Here is a 12,836-nt window from a genome sequence, read left to right as displayed (position 1 = left end):
AGAGTAGTGAGTGCAGAGTAGTGAGTGCAGAGTAGTGAGTGCAGAGTAGTGAGTAGTGAGTGCAGAGTAGTGAGTAGTGAGTGCAGAGTAGTGAGTGCAGAGTAGTGAGTGCAGAGTAGTGAGTGCAGAGTAGTGAGTGCAGAGTAGTGAGTGCAGAGTAGTGAGTAGTGAGTGCAGAGTGCAGAGTAGTGAGTGCAGAGTGCAGAGTGCAGAGTAGTGAGTGCAGAGTGCAGAGTGCAGAGTAGTGAGTGCAGAGTAGTGAGTGCAGAGTGCAGAGTAGTGAGTGCAGAGTAGTGAGTGCAGAGTGCAGAGTAGTGAGTGCAGAGTAGTGAGTGCAGAGTAGTGAGTGCAGAGTAGTGAGTGCAGAGTAGTGAGTGCAGAGTAGTGAGTGCAGAGTGCAGAGTAGTGAGTGCAGAGTGCAGAGTAGTGAGTGCAGAGTGCAGAGTAGTGAGTGCAGAGTGCAGAGTAGTGAGTGCAGAGTGCAGAGTAGTGAGTGCAGAGTAGTGAGTGCAGAGTAGTGAGTGCAGAGTAGTGAGTGCAGAGTGCAGAGTAGTGAGTGCAGAGTAGTGAGTGCAGAGTGCAGAGTAGTGAGTGCAGAGTGCAGAGTAGTGAGTGCAGAGTAGTGAGTGCAGAGTAGTGAGTGCAGAGTGCAGAGTAGTGAGTGCAGAGTAGTGAGTGCAGAGTGCAGAGTAGTGAGTGCAGAGTGCAGAGTAGTGAGTGCAGAGTAGTGAGTGCAGAGTAGTGAGTGCAGAGTAGTGAGTGCAGAGTAGTGAGTGCAGAGTAGTGAGTGCAGAGTAGTGAGTGCAGAGTAGTGAGTGCAGAGTAGTGAGTGCAGAGTAGTGAGTGCAGAGTAGTGAGTGCAGAGTGCAGAGTAGTGAGTGCAGAGTGCAGAGTAGTGAGTGCAGAGTGCAGAGTAGTGAGTGCAGAGTGCAGAGTAGTGAGTGCAGAGTGCAGAGTAGTGAGTGCAGAGTGCAGAGTAGTGAGTGCAGAGTGCAGAGTAGTGAGTGCAGAGTAGTGAGTGCAGAGTGCCGAGTAGTGAGTGCAGAGTAGTGAGTGCAGAGTGCCGAGTAGTGAGTGTGCAGAGTAGTGAGTGTGCAGAGTAGTGAGTGTGCAGAGCAGTGAGTGCAGGTGCAGAGTGGTGTGTATTGGCAATGTAAATGACAATGCCATTTATTTATGATTTAAAGAAAAAAAAAGAAATGTCATGAGCAATGCCAATTGCTCTACCTTTAATGATGCCGAGACCATTGCATTGCAAATGCTTGTTAATGTATATTTGCAGCCCCTGCTCGCTATTATTAAATCTTTTGGGGTCAGCTTAGTTAACTATGCCGACGATACCCAGATAGCTTTCTCCTTCGAAGGGGAACAGGCGATCTCTCTGGACACATTCCAGCAGTGTATCCACTGCACGGCGGGCTGGCTTAAGAGAAATTCTCTCCAGTTTAACATCGGAAAAACTGAAGTGCTGTACTGCTCTTCTGGGAGGATCCCTAAACCCCTATCTTGGGATTTTAAACTCTTCCCGGAGGAGAAACCAATAGTGCCGGTGAAGAAGGTATGCATCCTCGGGGTTTTGATTGTTGATAAACTCCAGATGGAGTCTTACGCAAGCAGAACTGCCAATGTATGCTTTTCCTTAATCCGTCTACTACGTAAAATACTCCCATTACTACCATTGGAGACACGTCCACTGGTGGTAAGGAGTACCGTGCTATGCAGACTTGACTACTGTAACTCTCTGTATTCAGGTGCCCCTCAATATGTCATGCAGGGTCTACAGAGAGTACAATCTGCAGCAGCAAAACTAGCACTTAACAGGCCGCGAAGCTCATCCTCCACCCTGGCTCTGAGAGAGCTGCATTGGTTACCCTTTAAGGAAAGGGTCAAGTTTAAGGTACTGTGTATGATGTTTAGAGCTGTGCATAATACTGGTCCTATTCCCCTACAAGAAAAGTTTGTGGTACCAACCTAGGAGGCAACTCCGCTCTTCGAGTGCTGGCTTTTTAATGGTCCCCAGATTTAAACGTGCTAGATCTGGCGGAAGGGCATTTAATGTGGTGGGAACTCACCTATGGAATGACCTTCCGACTAGTCTTAGACAAATGGATACCTTGTGGGAGTTTCGAAAGAGATTGAAAACCTGGCTCTTTCCAAAAGTCTAAATTTTCCCCTTATCTGCTCACCGGGCTTGACCTGGTGCCATTCTGGTCACCTAATTCAGTCAAAAGCGCCAGGATACCCGTAGGGTGACAGTAAGCGCTATATAAGTGTAAAATCAAATCAAATCAATCAGTACCGCCGCCAGTACCACCACCAATACCACCACCACGACCACCAGTACAGCTAGTACCAATACCACCAGTACCACGACCAATACCACCACTAATAACCCCAGCAGTATCGCCACCACCAGTACCACCACCATCATTACCAAGACCGGTATTGCCAGTACCACCACCTCCACCAGTACCACCACCATTATGAGTACCACCACCAATAGCACCACCAGTACCACTACCACCACCACCAGTACCACTACCACCACCACCACCAGTACCACCACAGCACCACCACCTCCACCAGTACCACCCCCACCAGTACTACCTCCAGTACTACCATCACAACCACTACCACCAGTACCACAACCACCACTAGTACCACTACCACCAGAACCACTACCACAAGTCCCCACCACCACCAGTATCCACCATCACACGTACCCCACCACCAGTACCATCACCACCACCAGTACTACCACCACCACCACCAGTACAACCACCAGTACCACCACCATTACCACCACAAGTACCAGCACCAGTACCAGGACCACCACCAGTACCACTACTACCAGTACCACCACCCACCAATACCACCACCAATACAACCACCAATATAACCACCAATACCACCACCACCACTACCACCACCTCAGCACCTCTGGCTCACTTCTAATAGCAGGGGCATTGTACGAGGTCGGAGCTGCAGCCAAGACCATCCCTCCATCCATGTGTGCCAAAAAGCACAGCCCGCCTTGCACCAGGAGGTGAAGCCAGGACCCTACTACAGCTGGAGTGTTTATTAGGCCAAAGATAGCAATGACATTACGCAATTCCCCACTGTACGCTCAATTCAGGGAGAGGGTTGAACCCAATATAGTCAATAGGGACCTGGGTAACAATTGGAACAGAGGGAAGGGGTCCCGTGACCAAAGTAAGGTAATTACAAAATTACACCATTTGTATTCAAGCAATTTGAGGAAAACTTTTTGGAAGCAAAAGAGAATTTAATTCAAGATTGCATATATCCTATTCAATGGATATCATATTCATTTACAACATATTCTTAGTACCACAGTTTATATATAATATGTGTGCCCACATTCACAACAGGAAGGGGGTGACGTGAGGGAAAGTGTAGGGGGTAGGATGTATGTGATCTGATTCATTCCGTGACAAGTCTTATTCAAGCTTCTAAGACAATGTACATGTGGTCCCTGGAAAAGGGCCACAATTAGTGGCTCAAAAGAGTCCAAATTATCGAATGTTAAACACCGGCCTAACTCCGTTATAGCCGTAAAAGGGTCTGAATGGGGACCGGAGTTGGTCGTAGGTGGTGTAGTCGTCTACGTTTCGACCCAATATAGGTAGGTTTCTTATCCTTACATACGGGTCTTCATCAGGACAAGCAAAGTTGTGGGTGGGCAGCCTCCTTTCACAAGGGGGCGCTTGAGTTGGACTGAAGATGATTATCTTGGTCCAAGTTTTAGGTCGATAACTCTGTAGACCCGTATAGGGTATCTCCTTAGTTGGTTGTGGCTGCCTGGCGCTATTTGAGCAGCGGTGCACGGACCAGGTTGATTGATTTTCTGACCTCTGGACGCCTGATCAGGAGACGGTGAACATATCGGTGACTCGTTTCTCAACAACTTTTGATAGCGCCAGGCAGTGGCAGGTATAAAGACACCATCCAAAAAGACGGTTTAAGGATTGCCTAAATACATATTTCCTGAGCAGCCTATTTGGCAGATTTCCAAGCTGGTTTTTGCAATTCAAATTGTGCAATTCATATATGCATTTTCGATAGAGAACCGCTGAATTTCTAAGGAAAGTCAAGTAGATTAACAATCATCTGTTGCCTCCTCCTGGTTCCCTACCTTAAGCACGTGGGTGCTTTGCGAGGAATAAATTGTGCCCGAGCGAGGTCTGCCATACCAATTCAAATTGAACTTTACATACTGTTAATAGTGGTTGCAATTTCTTATCCACCACTAACCATTTGCTTCCACAACCAACTAAGGAGATACCCTATACGGGTCTACAGAGTTATCGACCTAAAACTTGGACCAAGATAATCATCTTCAGTCCAACTCAAGCGCCCCCTTGTGAAAGGAGGCTGCCCACCCACAACTTTGCTTGTCCTGATGAAGACCCGTATGTAAGGATAAGAAACCTACCTATATTGGGTCGAAACGTAGACTACACCACCTACGACCAACTCTGGTCCCCATTCAGACACTTTTACGGCTATAACGGAGTTAGGCCGGTGTTTAACATTCGATAATTTGGACTCTTTTGAGCCACTAATTGTGGCCCTTTTCCAGGGACCACATGTACATTGTCTTAGAAGCTTGAATAAGACTTGTCACGGAATGAATCAGATCACATACATCCTACCCCCTACACTTTCCCTCACGTCACCCCCTTCCTGTTGTGAATGTGGGCACACATATTATATATAAACTGTGGTACTAAGAATATGTTGTAAATGAATATGATATCCATTGAATAGGATATATGCAATCTTGAATTAAATTCTCTTTTGCTTCCAAAAAGTTTTCCTCAAATTGCTTGAATACAAATGGTGTAATTTTGTAATTACCTTACTTTGGTCACGGGACCCCTTCCCTCTGTTCCAATTCAGGGAGAGGGCACGAAATAGCCCCCCCGCTCATCCTCATGAGCCGCGACAGTGTAATCACAGTGTGAAAGGTGTTGGAGCACCTTTTATTAATGTTTATGCTTCGGATCATATGTAACTCTCACTTCACACTTTGTGTCTGTGTAATTTACAACACTTACACATCTTCTTCACTGCACTATTTATCACTACTTTGAAGACTTTGCAGGCCGGTCTCTTCCTCTGATATTTACAATCTAACAAGTGGTCGAGAAAGCCCTTTATTATAATGGAATAGGTCTTGCGTTTGCAAGAGTTTAAGGCATTAGTATTGTAAATGACAATGCCTTTTTATTTATGTTTTAAAACCCAAAACATAAATTAAAGGCATTGTCATTTACAATGGCAATAGCTCAAACTTGCGTGAATGCGAGACTTATTGCAATGAAAATGCTTGTTTTACATTTCCTCAGAGACATAGTGTTCACTTTGGTGGTTATAGATTTCTACATTACAAGTATTTTTGTATCCACAGAGAGGAGATTCCTGAACACATAAGATGAAGAGTAGTGAAGAAACTATGACAACACTGGAAAGCTATCTAATACTCAAGAAGAACCAGAAATGATGTCAAACAGTAACTGGAAATAGAACAACTCAGTAGGAGACAGATAATCGCCTACATAAACAGACAAATCCAGCAAGAACATAAAGTGCAATCCGACAACTTCAGGAGGCTGAGGACATTCTTGCTTTGGACCTAAAACAAAATAAATAAAAATCACGAAAATTCAGCTGGCCCAACACACCCAGGATCTAGATGCCACCCTTTATCTTAGATAAGGATCAGGTAGTTACAACAATGCTCCCCTCTCTATCATGATAATATAAATGCTGTGGTGTGAAGTCCATCATAATCCCTGTTTTGGCTGGACCTTTCGATCCTTAGAAAATGACCATAGGTATACAAAAGATGAATCGTGAAGCAGACCAGAAATCTGAAGGTCAAGGAACTAAGTGTTCGGCTACTAGCAATGCAGAACATTATTCTAGAGCATAAATACTTCGTAATGAGGTTTGTTCTTTATGCGTGTATCTCATAAATTATTGTCCAAGAATCAGACTATTTAGATAAATTGTGAGTTTTATTCTTTGCACTTATACTCCAAAGTTCTTAACCCAGACTTACAACACATCCCCTGATAGATAGAGCATACATATGCTATCAGTCATGCAAAAATTCTTGTAAGCACTCAACACTATTAGGAACAGATACACTGCAAATACTACACATATTTAGTTAATATTAAAATATAGTTAGTGGTTCAGCAACCACAATGATCAGTCAGCAAACACATTAACAGGATTTATGACAAAAAATATAACTAACGCTTAGACTCTAAACGCCAAAGGGAAAAAAAATACAACGTAAGACCAACTTTGGCTTCTCCTCGGTACTAAAGTAGCATCACCAAAATGAACAGGGAAAACACATGAGGACTGAGTGAATGTCGCAAGAGTGTTCATCACACTAAGAGTTCATTAACAAACAAAAACATAAGAAATTGAAATTAAGATTCTGTGTTTGTGAGAAGAATTGCAATAACTTCTCATCCCTACACTGCCACCAGTAACAAAGCTTATTTAGGTCTAATGAATGCAAGATGACTTTTAATGAGTCACCCGGTCTATGGGGCAAATATTACACACATACAGCAGAAAACAAAGAAACAAATATTGAAAATGAAAAGAGCTTTACTCTCTCAGCAAATCTAAAGATCGATCAACAAACAGAGACGGAAAAGCCATACAGCTGCAGTGAATGTGGAAAAAGCTTTTCTTTCTCAGGAAAACTAAAGATCCATCAGCAAACACACGATGGGGAAAAGTCATATTCTTGCTGTGAATATAGCAAACACTTTACTGATTTATCAAAACTAACAGTCCATCAGCGAAAACACGTAGGGGGAAAACTATACACATGCGGTGAATGTGGTAAGGGCTTTACTCGAACATCAACCCTTACTGTCCATCTGCGATGGCATACAGGAGAAAAGCCATACACTTGCCAAGAATGTGGAAAGAGTTTTAGTACAGCCTCACATCTAAAGAGCCACTACCTAACACACACAGGAGAAAAACCATGCACTTGCAGTGAATGTGGAAAGAGCTTTGCTTGTTTATCAGATGTAAAGATCCACCAGCGAATGCACACAGGGGAAAAACCTTACACTTGCAGTGAATGTGGAAAGAGCTTTAGTAGATCCACAAATTTAAAGAGACACCATCTGACACACACAGGGGAAAAATCATACACATGCAGTGAATGTGGAAAGAGCTTTAGTAGATCTATGTGTCTTGAGAGACACTATCTGACACATACAGGGGAAAAACCATACATATGCAGTGAATGTGGAAAGAGCTTTACTCAAGCATCGTACCTAACCTCCCATCTGCGAAGGCATACAGGAGAAAAGCCACATACATGCAGTGAATGTGGAAAGAGCTTTATTGAAGCATCAGAACTAACCATCCATCTGCGAAGGCATACAGGAGAAAAGCCACATATATGCAGTGAATGTGGAAAGAGTTTTATTCAAGCATCCGCACTAACCATCCATCTACGACGGCATACAGGAGAAAAACCATACAAATGCAGTGAATGTGGAAAGAGCTTTATTTAAGCATCCGCACTAACCATCCATCTGCGACGGCATACAGGAGAAAAGCCATACACTTGCAGTGAATGTGGAAAGAGCTTTTCTGATGCATCAACTGTAAAAATCCACCAGCGAACACACACAAGAGAAAAGCGATACACATGCAGTGAGTGTGGAACAAGCTTTACTCGTTTATCAACTATAAGGATTCACCAGCGCATGCACATGGGCAAACCATACACATGGAGTGAATGCGTAAATGTCTTCACTTGAGCATTAATCCTAACCATCCATCTGCAAAGGCATATACTTGTGGTGAATGTGGAAAGAGCTTTAGTAAATCCATGCATCCGAAGAGCCACCAACTAACACACAAAGCAAAAACTTTATACATGCAGTGAATGTGGAAAGCGCTTTAATCAAGCATCAGACACACACATCTGTCTGTGATGGCATACATAATAAAAAAACATACAATTGCAATGAATGTTGAAAGAGCTTTAGTAAATCCAAGTGTCTAAAAGGTCAGCAGCTAACTCACAAATGTAAAAAAAACATGCAGTAGGTGCAGAAAGAAAGAGCTTAACTCGGGCATCAGCCCTAACTATCCATCTGTGAAGGCATCCAGAAGTAAAAACATAAATATGCAATGGAGGTGGAATGTGCTTTGCTAGCTCAGCTTAACTAAAAAGCCACCAGCAATCACACATGGGAAAAACAACATAAAATATGTAGGATACTTCAGTCACTCATAAACTGTATGACACCTCCTGTACATCCACAGATGTAGCAAATAAGGGAAGAGATCTCATGATTTATTATGCCTAGTGGTCAGTTAGTGAACACACAAAAGTAGAATTAGCATTCTGTTGTAAAGGTTGTGGGAAGAGCTCCGATGCCTTTTTGCACCTGCACGTGCATCAGCAAATATACACACAGGAATACTCATACATATGCATCAAATAGAGGGTGTTTTACCTTTCATGAAATTATAAGTCACTGTCAGCAACACATCCAAGAACATAATTCTGACTACAGTAAATGTGGGAGGGTATAATTCACTTTTCAGCATATAAAGGTTTTAAGTTTATGAAGAATAAGTGTCTGGACTTTGCCAATGTCAGGTAAGATTCAATTGCTGCACTTTCTAGCTTTGGAAAAACACAATCTGTTGAAACTAACCTCCCACTTTGGAAGTTAGCTTCTACATGCTGTAAGGAGAGAGAGCTCTTTGATCTTGTTACTCAATTTCAATTCAAAAGGCTTTATTCGGTTTGTGCAGCAACCATAAAAGCAAAAACATAATTTTAAAACGCACATGTATAAACATCCAATGCACATGACAGTCCAATTAATAGTAGTGCATAATACATTTCCTAGCAGCAATTTGATAATAACATCATCCAATGCATAACCCAGTCCAATTAATTAAAAAGTATAATAGATTTCCTAGCAGCAATTGATTTTAGGATGTAAGAAGCACCATAAATACATAATCCTGGGTCATTAAGCGTAACCAATAAGTTCATAGCAGCGTGGGTTGTTCTCACGTTGAATTTTAAGAATGTAGGTTTCAGATAAAATCGTCTTAAAAAGGAATAGAACTTACAAAATAGTAAAAAAATGGGTGGTGCTTTGTTTGGATAGCCCATCACAAGGACATAAAGTCAACGGGCACATTTTTGTGGTGGGAAAGGCAACTAGATGGTGTACTATGCCTAATCTCAAACGAGTCGAAACAAAGCGATCTTGTTACTGAATATATTACTAACCTTTGACATTGTTGACAATGGAGTCAATTTTTCTACTCCATTTATGCACATGGCAATGGTGGATGCCTTAATGAATTATGTAAACATTAAGGTCCAGGTATATTTCAATGTATAACCTTTGTTTGTTTGTTATTTTTGAAGAATAATAACAGGTAACCATGTACTATGGTCCTACATTTCCATCATGGGTTCTGATTATATCATAAACCACAATACCAAAGCTATCTGGTTTGTAAATATCACCAGGTCCCGTGGATAGGAATGTAAGGTCATAAATGTTAGTTTGTATCTTTTATATAATGTGAATATTTTGTGGCAGTTGGGTTGATAAATGTATTGTTATTGCTTGCCATAGCGAACTGAACCTGCATTATATTGCAGATTATAATAAGGCTCGCCCTGCTACATTTTGGCTTGCAGTCTGGAAGAATCCTGCAGCTCATCTAACCAGGGAAATAATAACAGACCGCCTGAACTTTGAAGGGAAATACCCTGGCTCACCGCTGTTGGGATGAGCTTGAATACTGTAAATCTTAAACCCCACTGATTCTGAAAGCATGAGCCAAAAAAAACTACAGAAGGCACTTTATGCACTTTATAGTAAAGCTAGACACGAAACAGAGGCACAGAAATCCTCTGTTGATAAATATACGCTGATCGAGAATACCTCCCATTTACCATCAAGTTACCTTTTAAAACCTATTGACCGTTAGGAGAGGAGTTTGCTTTTTCGATTAAGGGCGGGTACAATGAAATTTTCGCTCTGCTTTCCTCTGGGGTACAGCTCTAATCTGGATCACTTGCCATGCCCCTGCAACAATCAATTTAATCAATCAATGTTGTATTTTTTATTTTTTTGTAATTTTTATGCAAAATACCCTAGCTGGTTCTTGATCCCATTTTTTAAGGCCATACTTTTGATTGATTACAAGGCAGCCTACAGGAAAATCATTATTTTGGAAGAGGAAGAATTAATCTTCAGTGTAGGTTTTTTTTTTTTTAAAGCTGCAGTGCGTTCTCGTAATTCCATGTGTACCCCTTGAAGTCTTGCTGGCTTTGTTCTTTTAAAATTGTATTTTCTATCTTGGTAAAGATACAGTTGGCTGATTACTGTTTTTTTACATATTATTTTTTAATGTGCATAGTAACTTTTGTTGGAAATTACTTTTTTATTTCACTTCTAAACTTTCACCTCTTCTAATTGATCTATGTATTACTGTTATATGCTACTATTTTTATTGTGCTTTTATGGATACAGTATCCGAATAAAGATCTTGATTGGTATTGTTTTTCAAATGGGAATGTTAACTAAAAACTGTAAGTGAAGTCTGCATAAGGGTGAGATTCATTAAAATAAGAATGGTCAGATATTTATTTTCATGATTGAAATATTGAATCAACAAAGCACAATAGTAAAGCTCTGTGGACTGGTTTGAGGCTATCCACTTGCTAATGAAACCCATATTTCATAGGGACCCATGAAATTTCTCCCAAACCCCATGATATCCATACAAGGGCATATTACAGGATTACCTGCTATGTGTTTTCTTCTATTAAAGTATGATGTAATTTGATTGCTCGGATCTGGCAGTTCTGTATGCTTTTAAATAGAAGAGTACAATGTGTTAAAGATAGAATACATCAATCTTATTTATGCATGTTTTTTCTTTTCTTTTTTTTGTAATTATGATGTGTAGGGTCACCAGATGGCGCTACCGCTCAAGAACTTTTCACGTTTTGGACTTTCTTTTACCAATAATCTTCATGAGTCCGTTAGTTTCTATTGAAAAAGATTCATAATTACATTACCTGCAATGCACTGATATATTAAATGAAATCCATACCTCTCAAACAGCGTCCACATGACATTGATTCATCTGGCCATCCTAACTGTGCCCCACTATTTGTATTTAATAGAAAAATATAATTCTGAATGCATATTTAAAGTTTTTAAAAATGTGCGATTTAACTTACTGTTGGTAATCTTCTTTTATTTCTGGAAGAAGCAGCTTGTGCTTCTCAGGTTCAACAGATTAGACTGTAACATACTCGCGCAAGATGGGGGAAATAAATGAAGCTTATTTTTTAGAAAAGCCGAACACGCTATGGAAAGCTGTAGGTAATTTATACCACTTCCTAAGCATTCTCCTTTCTTTGAAAAACGCTAAATTAAATAAGAAGCATGCATCATTCACACCATTAACGTCCATGCTAGCTTGATACAGTCTGCTCTTGTTTGTTTATTTGTTTGTATAGAGAGAGAGAGAGAGAGAGAGAGAGAGAGAGGGAGAATTTTAATAAAAACAAAAGGTCTTGTTTAATGCCAGACCGAATTAGTGGCCCAATTCTTAAAGAAAGTCCAAAAAGAGCACCCAAGGTATGTCTTTGAACTAGGGCAGATTTATGTATTTCATGAATCAAGAATTTACAGAAGTAGACCCGGAAATTGTACTTGAAAATATGTGTGAACTGTATTTTAGCACAAGCAAATATGCATGTGTAATTTTGCTCATGTGGAAATCTGTTGAGCGCTTACAAGTTCACTTTCCCTCAAATCTCTTTTTCCCAACCCTGGAAGTAGTTTTAATTCTAAGTATGACCCTTGTCAGGAGTAAATTTCCAACCTTTCTCTGTATTTGAAAAGATTAGATAAGAGCTGGTGAAAATCCTTAAAAAGTGCAAGTTATTAGGTTTGCACAGATTCAAAAGGGCCTCACAACCCTGGAAATATTGCTTATAGCTACCTACAGCCCCAGTATGTAGATCTGCTGAAAGCGGCAAAATAAGGAAATTGCTAGCATTCAACCCCTACTATCGTTTTAGCCCTGGTATAAGAGGCTATAATCAGAGCTCTTGTATAATGGGATTGCAGCCACATTTTTGGCTGCACTAAATGGCACCAAAGAAACAGCTAGGTTTTATTACAGGACACGTAGATTTATAAAGCAACCTGCCCCCTCGACAAGTAGATATTTGATTACATTCCACACCCTTGTAGATGGGACAAACGACTCATTGACTGTGCTTGTAGACCAACTAAAGGAGATAATGAACAAACCAGCCGAGAGCAGTTATGATGGAGCGAGGGATAGCTGAAATCAAAACTAAAAATGAACATTTGGAAGCCCACTCAAGAGGAAACAACCTACTGTCACTGGGCATTCCCAATACAAAGAATACGGGCAAAATAGAATCTTTTGTGGAGATGGTACTGGCACAATTCGACATCTGCTTTTTTTAGATGCCTTTGTTGTGTAACATACACTTTGAGCGCTTATGCAGCGCACGCCACCAGGCGATCCTCCATGTGCCATTATTCTGTGCCTCTAAAACTATTGCAACAGGGACACTGTACTTTGCTTGGCTCAAGAAAGGAAGGCTCTCCTATACCAGAACTGCACAGAATTGTTGTTTTCCTTACTTCACTCTTTCCGCAATGCCTAATATGTTAGATTGCAAATATGTGCATGTTTCACATGTGTTGGAGACAATTGGATAGTTTTGA

At 41.1% G+C, this 12,836-nt stretch overlaps 2 pseudogenes across 2 annotated transcripts in view; both read left to right on the top strand.

The window, feature by feature from the left end:
- The window catches only part of LOC147700384 (uncharacterized), a 51,508-nt pseudogene extending 40,603 nt beyond the window's left edge, over positions 1 to 10,905 (top strand). Inside the window, exons 3-4 of the transcript XR_015299425.1 lie at positions 5,435 to 7,792; positions 7,858 to 10,905. The product of XR_015299425.1 is annotated as an uncharacterized LOC147700384 (transcript). The remainder of the gene's footprint in view (positions 1 to 5,434; positions 7,793 to 7,857) is intronic.
- The window catches only part of LOC147700383 (uncharacterized), a 106,423-nt pseudogene that overhangs the window by 40,596 nt on the left and 52,991 nt on the right, over positions 1 to 12,836 (top strand). The gene's annotated exons all lie outside the window — the stretch shown is intronic.

The sequence above is a fragment of the Lissotriton vulgaris genome, chromosome 8 (genome assembly GCF_964263255.1).
Source record: "Lissotriton vulgaris chromosome 8, aLisVul1.2, whole genome shotgun sequence".
In the NCBI taxonomy this organism is placed as follows: Eukaryota; Metazoa; Chordata; class Amphibia; order Caudata; family Salamandridae; genus Lissotriton; species Lissotriton vulgaris.
Note: the sequence above shows the minus strand (reverse complement) of the source record. Positions and strands in the feature narration are given on the sequence as shown.